The 8,260-nt window shown below is 44.5% G+C and overlaps 1 long non-coding RNA gene across 1 annotated transcript; it reads right to left on the bottom strand.

The window, feature by feature from the left end:
- Window positions 1-213: 213 nt before the first annotated feature.
- On the bottom strand, window positions 214-7,359 carry LOC144371640 (uncharacterized). The gene is made up of 2 exons (XR_013431592.1): window positions 7,194-7,359; window positions 214-544 (listed from the first exon to the last, which is right to left on the bottom strand). It is a non-coding gene; the product is annotated as an uncharacterized LOC144371640 (long non-coding RNA).
- Between the last annotated feature and the right edge of the window lie 901 nt (window positions 7,360-8,260).

Here is an 8,260-nt window from a genome sequence, read left to right as displayed (position 1 = left end):
AGGGGGGAGAAAGAGGGCAGCTTAGAATAAGCCAGAAGATGCTAGAAGCAATCTCTCCAAGATGGTGAAATTGATAGAATGTTATATCTGTTTGATTATATGAAGAGGAGATTGAGATAGCAAATGGAGACTTAGGGTTTTGTTAGCAATAAGTATACAGAGAAATGTTCCAGTTATCTATTGTTTTGTAACAAACCACTCAAACACTTTAGCGACTTCAAACAAACACCACTTTATTTGGTCACAATTCTGTGGATTAACAACTTGGGCTGGACTCATCTGAGTTCTTACCTACAGTCATTTATGGGGCTCCAGTTCTCTGGAGGTTCAACTGAGGCCAGATCGTATGAGATAGCCTCACTCCCATGTCTGATGGTTGTCAGGCTACAGGCTGGGAAGTCTCAATTTTCCTCCATTGGATAGCTCAGAATCAGCCGCATCATGGTCTCAGGTTTCAAAGTGCACTCCATTCACTAATGTCTGTCGTGGCCGTGTAATGGATCCCCCCAAAATGTCTAGGTTCCTCAGAACCTGTAAATGTGACCTGATATGAAAAAGAGATATGGCAGGTATGATTAAAGAAAGATCTTCAGATAAAGAGGTTGTCCAGGATTATACAGGGTGGGGCCAATACAATCACAGGAGTCCTTAAAAGGAGGCAGAAGGCCAACATGCCTGTGCACACCTGTGATCCAAGCTACTCAGAGGCTGAAGCAGGAGGACTGCAAATTTAAGGCTAGCCTCAGCAACCTAGTGAGACTTTGTCTCAAAATATAATTTAAAATGGGCTAGACATATAACTCTGCAGTAGACCACTTGCCTTACACATTATTGGTGGGAATGTAAATTAGTACAGCCACTTTGGAAATCGCCCTGGAGATTCCTCAAAAGACCAGGAATGGAACCACCCAAGGATCCGGCTAATCCACCCCTGGGTCTCTATCCAGAGGCAATGGAGTCAGCATACAGAAGACACTCCTGCACACACATGTTTCTTATAGCACCATGCACAGTAGCTAAGACACAGAATCAGCCCAGGGGCTCATCAACAGATGAATCACTAAAGAAAATATAGTATGTGTCCACAATAGAGTACTATTCCATCATGGAGAAGAAGGAAGCTGGCATCTGAAGGAAAATCAAAGGAACTGGAGGCCCCATGTTAAGGCAAAGTAAGGCAGACACAGAAAGACGCGTAGAGGACGTTTTCTCTCACACGTGGAAACTGAAAGAAAAAAAAAAAAGACCTGAAAGTAGAAGAGGGACTTTAAGGGCAAAGGAAAGGGACTGGTAGGACAGGGGCAAGGTGGGATTGAGGGTGGGGGAGAGGGGAGAGGGGAAGGTGAACAAGACCAATGCACAATATATGCATGTATGTCAATGTTGCAGTGAAACCCACTAATTCATAAATTTATATGTTAATAGTTATAGTAATAATAAACAAAAAGATGGTAGCTCAAAAAAGAATGTCATTATGAAATTATCAGAGTTCTACATTGTAATACAGGCGTTTTTAGATGTAGTTTTATGGCTGATAAGAATTTCTCATAAGCCTGTTTGTAGCATTCTGAAAAAAAAATAGTTTGCATAATTTTCGTCTATTTGTCTTCAGAGATGTCTCAAGATATTTCTCTTTGCTTCATAAAACTGATGACAGAGCCAGGAATAGTGATGTACACCTATAATCCCAGCAACTCCGGAGGCTGAGGGAGGAGGATCTCGAGTTCAAGGCCAGCCTCAGCAACTTAACAAGGCTTGAAGCAACTTAGCGAGATCCTGCCTCTAAATAAAAAATAAAAAGTACTGGGACGTGGGTTAGTGGTAAAGCGCCCCTCGGTTCAATCCGAAGTACCAAAAATAAAATTAAATCAATTATTCACACAAAAGGGGGGGGCAGAGAGGGAAGAAGAGCCAAAGGTGAGAGGAGAAGGGTATGTGATGAGTTTAAGCAGAGATTGAAGTGATGCACTTTAAAGATGGAGGAGAGGCCACAAGTCAAGGGCCACCGGCAGCACTAGACGCTGAAAAAGGCAAGGAAACAGAGTCTCTCCTCTGAGGCTTCAAAAGGACCCAAAGGATCCTACCAAGGCTTTGACTTTAGCCCCATAAAACTGATTTGAAACTACTGACCTCCAGAGCTGTAAGAGAATGACACTATGTTGTTTCACATCGTTAAGTTGGTGACCATTTGTTATAGCAGCAGCAGGAAACAAACACAATGTTCCTCTGGCCAAAGCAATTCACAGGGATGAGCTCAGACTCAAGAAGTGGAAAAACCAACCAAGGGGTGAAGGAACAGAGAAGTCACATGGCAAAGGAAAGGGTCACATTCAGGGCAGGAATTATGGGCATCTTTGCAATCATCAACCATAGGTAGAAGTGGAAAAAATCCCACAGGTACTACATGGCTCAGCTAGGTTGGCATAGCCATAGTCTAATCAGCCCCCCATCCCAGGTCCACCATCCACAGATTCAATCAGCCACAAATGGAAAACATTTTGGGGAAAATAATTACATCTCTACTGAACACATACAGACTTTGTTTCTTGTCACCATTTCCTGAACAGTACAGTAAAACTATTTACATAACATTTATGTTGTATTAAGTATTATAAATAATCTAGAAAGCTAGATGTGGTGGCATATGCCTGTAATCCCAGTGGCTCTGGAGGCTGGGGCAGGAGGATTGAGAGTTCAAATCCAGCCTCAGCAAAAGAGAGGCCCTAAGCAACTCAATGAGATCCTGTCTCTAAATAAAATATTAAAAAGGGCTGGGGATGGGGCTCAGTGGTTAAGCAATAACTAATCTAGAGATGGTTTACAGTATACAGGAAGATGTGTGGACATTCTCCACAAAGACTATGGCATTTTCTATAAGGGACTTGAGCATCCAGAGATTGGGGTATCTTGGTGGGGGACGAGAATCTTCCCCAGGGATATTGAGGGAGGATTGTAAATTGAATGTTAAATATTGACCTAACCTAAATTATAAGGGGATTATCTTGAGAGCAAGTGAGACAGGGAACAATGGGCACAGCCAGGATTATAAAAAGAGAAACGATTGCTCATAATCTGGCCCAGGAAGTCAATAGGAATCCAAAGATGAAGACTAAAACTGAAGCAGCCTAAAGTAGCAATATGTTCTTCCGGGTCAGAGGTAGATACATTTGCCTGATAGTTAGAAAGGTAATTTATACCCAAAGCAGATGAAAGAGGAAGGAGGCCCGGTTTGCCAAAGACTTCTGTGCTTTCAACAAAAACCTTCTAGAACTATTTCACCATTTAAATCATATGCATATAGAGTATGACAAAAATAGAAGCCAGTATTTTGAAAGGAAGGTGTGCTACCTTTCTTGTTGTAACGATTTCCTTTCCTTTAGAACCTCCTCTCTTCTATAACCATGCAATCTCTCCTTGACAATCCAAATCCGATGCTGAAAGCTATGATTTTTCCCTCACTAATAAACAAGGCAGATACATTTTCATATATTTATTTTTTTAAGTTTTAGGTGGACACAATATCTTTATTTTGCATTTATGTGCTGCTGAGGATCGAACCCAGTGCCTCGTGCATGCCAGGAGAGCAGTCTACCACGGGGCCACCACCCCAGCCCCATGGCAGATACATTTTAAAGGCAACATCTATGCACAACTGCATGTAGATTAAAAACCAAAAGGTCTCCAATGCAAGAGAAGACTCGGGAGCTCCATAGCCCAGAGGCTGATGAAAAGCCACCAGCACGTTAGCAGGCATTTGCCTGATAGTTACAAAGGTGATTTATATCCAGAACCATGTCCACCCAGGTTGAGAGAATGACTCTCCATTTTACTACATGTTGTATTAATGTCAATCAATATCTGTTTGAGGGCTTTATACATTATGGATAATAATGTTGGAGCTTTGCAAACCATTCCTCTTGGGGGAGCTACGCCAAATTCTGCAGGGGAGCCAGCAGGCAAGCCCTTCTCGGGTTCCCAGGATGCTCCTCGGCTCGGCTATGCAAATAAGGCCAGAGCAGGAGGACTGTCAGACTGAAAGCAGAAAATGCCATTTGGGGGTGAGACCATCTGAAAAAGGAAAGTAGCATCTGGATGTCTCCAGGGAGGAGGCTGTGGGGACAGGGACTCGCTCCTGGATCACGACACAGAAGAAAGAGAGCCATGAGGATGGGCCAAGGTACTTTGGCCAAGTCATTTAGTTATTTTATGTGTCTGCAATTATTTTTGAGGATTGGGTACACTGATCACCTACACTTGGAGTTGTAAGGATCAGAAAATCTATACAGGTGCTCCTTAAGGTAAGACCAGGTTGCCTCTGGATCAACCCATTGCAAGTTGAAAATATCGTACGTGGAAAATGCATTTAGTGCACGGACCGTGACCCCCGAAATAGCCACAGAGCACACCATAGCACATCAGTGTTTCTCCTGGTGATTGTGGGGCTGACCGAGAGCCGCTGTTGCTGCTGCTACCCAGCATCACATGAGGATGAGACCACATATGGCTAACCTGGGAGGTGATCCAAATTCAAAACTCAGAGTGCATCTACTGAAGGTGTGTTGCTTTTTTGCCATAGTCAAGGCGAAAAATCATTAGTCAAGCCATTGTAAATCCAGGACCACCTTTACACTATATATTCTCTTTGTTTTTTGGTACCAGGGATTGAACCCAGGGGCACTTAACCACTGAGTCACATCCGCCACCCTTTTTATTTTTTGAGACAGGGTTTCACTAGACTGCTGAGGCTGGCCTCCAACTTGCAATCCTCCTGCCTCAACCTCCCTAGTTTTTACTGGGATTACAGGCATGCACCACCAGGCCTGGCTTGTATATTCATTTTTGAATTTTCTATTTCCCCTGGTGGTTCATTAAATTTCTAGACCTGGTTCTGCCTTTCCCTGAATCCACACCCTTTATCATACACCTGGATGGGTAGTCCATTCTATTTCCTCTAACTTGACTTTGAGCTTGGTCACAAGACTCGCTTTGGTTAATGGAATATAGCTAGAAGCAAGTGCTTCGTTTCTGAGCTTAGACCTGCTTGTTTCCGCTTGCCTTCCTGGGTCTCTGCCATTGTCATCAGAGCCAAGCCTAGCTGAGCCACCCCAACCAAGCCAGGTAGGACAGAGAAGTGTATGCTTATGATTATGCCACTGAGAACTCGTGGTTGCTATTTACACAGCAATAGTGGCTGATACACATGGCCAAGCCAAGAGGTGGTAAGGACGAGGAGACCAGAGGCTGAAAGGGAAGGAATCCAGGTAGCCCACCTTTGGGCAGCGGCCACCCAGAAAGCACCTAGAGTGTTAAGATCTTAGATCAACAAATTCTGTGCACTCAGAAGCTCAGAGTATCTTACTAGAATTCTTGGACTGGGGAATTCTTACTCCATAAACAGATAATCTCATGCATTTTTAAATATTTACATTTTAGGATTTCCTCTTATCCTTAGCTTTCTTGGTGGCCTGCCCATTTTGCCAAAGGGGAAAGCGAAAGATCTGTGCCCACACAAGGCCCGAAGAGAAAGAGGAAAAGTAAACTCCTGGAATCCAGGCACAGTCACGAAATGAGCACGAGAACATGACTAGGAGAAGGGCGGAAACGCAGGGGGATAACAGCCGAGCACGCAGGTGGCTCTTTGTCTGGAGGTGTTTTTCCTTTAAGGTCTTCTTTGCTCATCCCCTAGAGTTCTCAGCATGTGTTAGGTTTAAGCATGTAATTTTTTTTTTATTGGTACCACAGATTGAACTCAGGGGTATTCGACCACTGAGCCCCATCCCCAGTCCCATTTTGTATTTTATTCAGAGACAGGGTCTCACTGAGTTGCTTAGGGCCTTGCTAAGTTCTGAGGCTGGATTTGAACTCGTGATCCTCCTGCCTCAGCCTCCAGAACAGCTGGGTTTACAGGCGTACACCACTGCGCCCGGCTAAGCATGTAATTTTGTATGCAACCCAGATTTACTTGGCTTTGAATTGAAGGCATAATTCAAGTTCTAACTTGAACTCCTTGGATGCAAGTATGTCTTAGTCTTACATGTATCTTCTGTGTCTAATACAGTGCCTGGACTCTCACATGCATGGATGGATGGATGGATGGATGGATAGATGAATAGATGGATGGATGGATGGATGGATGGATGGATGGATGGATGGATGGATGGATGGATGAAGATATGGATGCATGGTTGAATAATGAATGGATGGATGAATGGTTGGATAGTCAGATGATGGATGGATGACTGGATGGTTGGGTGGTTGGATGATGGATGGACGGAAGTATGAATGAAAGAATAGATGGACACAGGACTGCATGGATAGGTGGATGGATGGGTGAATGTGTGCATCTTCACTTCTTAGAATTTGTTGGAGTGTAAACCTGTAGAAAAAAATAGAGGCGTTTTTGCTTGGAGAATAATCCTTTTGAGCAAAGATTTCATCTTAAGCTCTTAAATTATTGTATATATTGTAAGTGCTCAATTATCTATAACATCATTGCTATCCCTTCATAATATTTTGGAGCTCCCTCCACTAGCTACTAACTAACAGAGCTCATTTAAACATAAGTGCTCTGACATCTAGGACCTTCCTGTGTCATGGAATATTAATGCAGTCTTTAAATTGCAACAGTATTCATACCTTTGATTATATGTCATTTCTCGATCTCATTAACTTTTTTTTTTTCCAGCCTAAATGTTAAGGTGTCGATTGGTGCAAGCATGTGACAACTGTGGGCCACGTGAGCCAGGTGATTTCAGAAAACAGTTCCTCTGACCCACGATGACTGCAGCCCCGGCCAGCCTGCGGATTGGAGCCACGGGTTACGAAGAGGAGGGGTGGGTGGAAAGCTCACAAGGTTAGCGCATCCAGACGACAGTGACTGCCTGTGGCCATGCAGATATGGGCAGAGTACGCTTTCCCAGACACCAGTTGTCCCTGATTGTCTTCTTGTCTCTCTGATGCCCGTGGCTTTGCTCAGTGCCACGTGCATCCTGGCTCCAGGCTCAGCCCTCTCTCCTGTCCTTCTCTGCCACCTTCCGCTCCACTCCACCTTAGTCCTTAACCTCAGCTCCTTGCCCACCCCGAGAGGGCACCTTCCCAGGCCCTAGACCTCCCGTTGGCAGCAGCGAGAGACCCCAAGTGGCCTTTCCAGGGGCTGCCCACAGCTGGGTTGCTAAAGCGACTGTGAAGAGTACCTGCCCGTGTGCAGCCACTGACTGATTCCAATGTGTCATTTTCCGGGCTCCCCTTGCCAGGCCCGCATGGCAGGGTGCGACCTGGAGCTCCACAGAAGCGACTTCAATATGTGGGCCAGCGCCGAGCAAATGGGAAAACATTTTGAAGCCGCAGGCTTCTCCTGAATTAAATATTTACTCATTTCATGCCTCTCCCTCTGTCCACGGAGAATCCAGCTCAAACTAAATAACAAAGGAGGTCAGGCTTGTGATCCGCACAAAAATACTTACCCTGCAATTATAGGAATATTGGGCCTTACAATTAATGCCAGGCCTGCGGAACTTGGACAGGGTCCAAACAACAGCAGCAGAAATGATGAAGGGGCAGAAAGATAAAGCTGGTAAGAAAAGCCCGAGAGGTAGGGCTTGTTTTGAATGGAAAGGATCTCGGGGGGGACTTAATTACAGTCTTCAATACATTCCGGGGCTGGAAAACAGCAACATGGGGGTCTCCAGTTCCACTAAGGACAGGCTTAACCTTTACCAGGTTTGGCTCCCTTTTGTGTCCAAAGTTTGGTTTTTGATTCTTTTTTTTTTCCCCCCTTCATGATGAGGATGGAACCCAGGGCCTCACACATGCTAGGAAAGTACTCTGCCATGGAGCTATACCCTCAGCCCTATCCTAAATTCATTCATTCATTCATTCATTCATTTATTCTTTCTTTTCTTTTGGGTACCTGGGATTTGAACTCAAGGGCACTCAACCACTGAGCCCCATCCCCAGCCCTATTTTCTATTTTATTTAGAGACAGGGTCTCACTGAGTTGCTTAGCGCCTCACCATTGATGGGGTTGACTTTGAACTTGCGATCCTCCTGCCTCAGCCTCCTGAGTTGCTGGGATTACAGGTCTGCACCATGGCTTCTGGCCGTATCCTAAATTTTGATCTCACTTCTGTATGAATAAAAACATGTTGGACCCTCATCACATGTTTATTTAGTTTTAACTTATAAAAATGTGCTTTTGTACTAATATTATCTTTATGATGAAACATGCACGTGACAGGAGGTGCCACCTTGGAGTTCACTG

This window comes from Ictidomys tridecemlineatus, chromosome X, assembly GCF_052094955.1.
Source record: "Ictidomys tridecemlineatus isolate mIctTri1 chromosome X, mIctTri1.hap1, whole genome shotgun sequence".
In the NCBI taxonomy this organism is placed as follows: domain Eukaryota; kingdom Metazoa; phylum Chordata; class Mammalia; order Rodentia; family Sciuridae; genus Ictidomys; species Ictidomys tridecemlineatus.
This window is presented reverse-complemented; position numbering and strand designations above follow the sequence as displayed.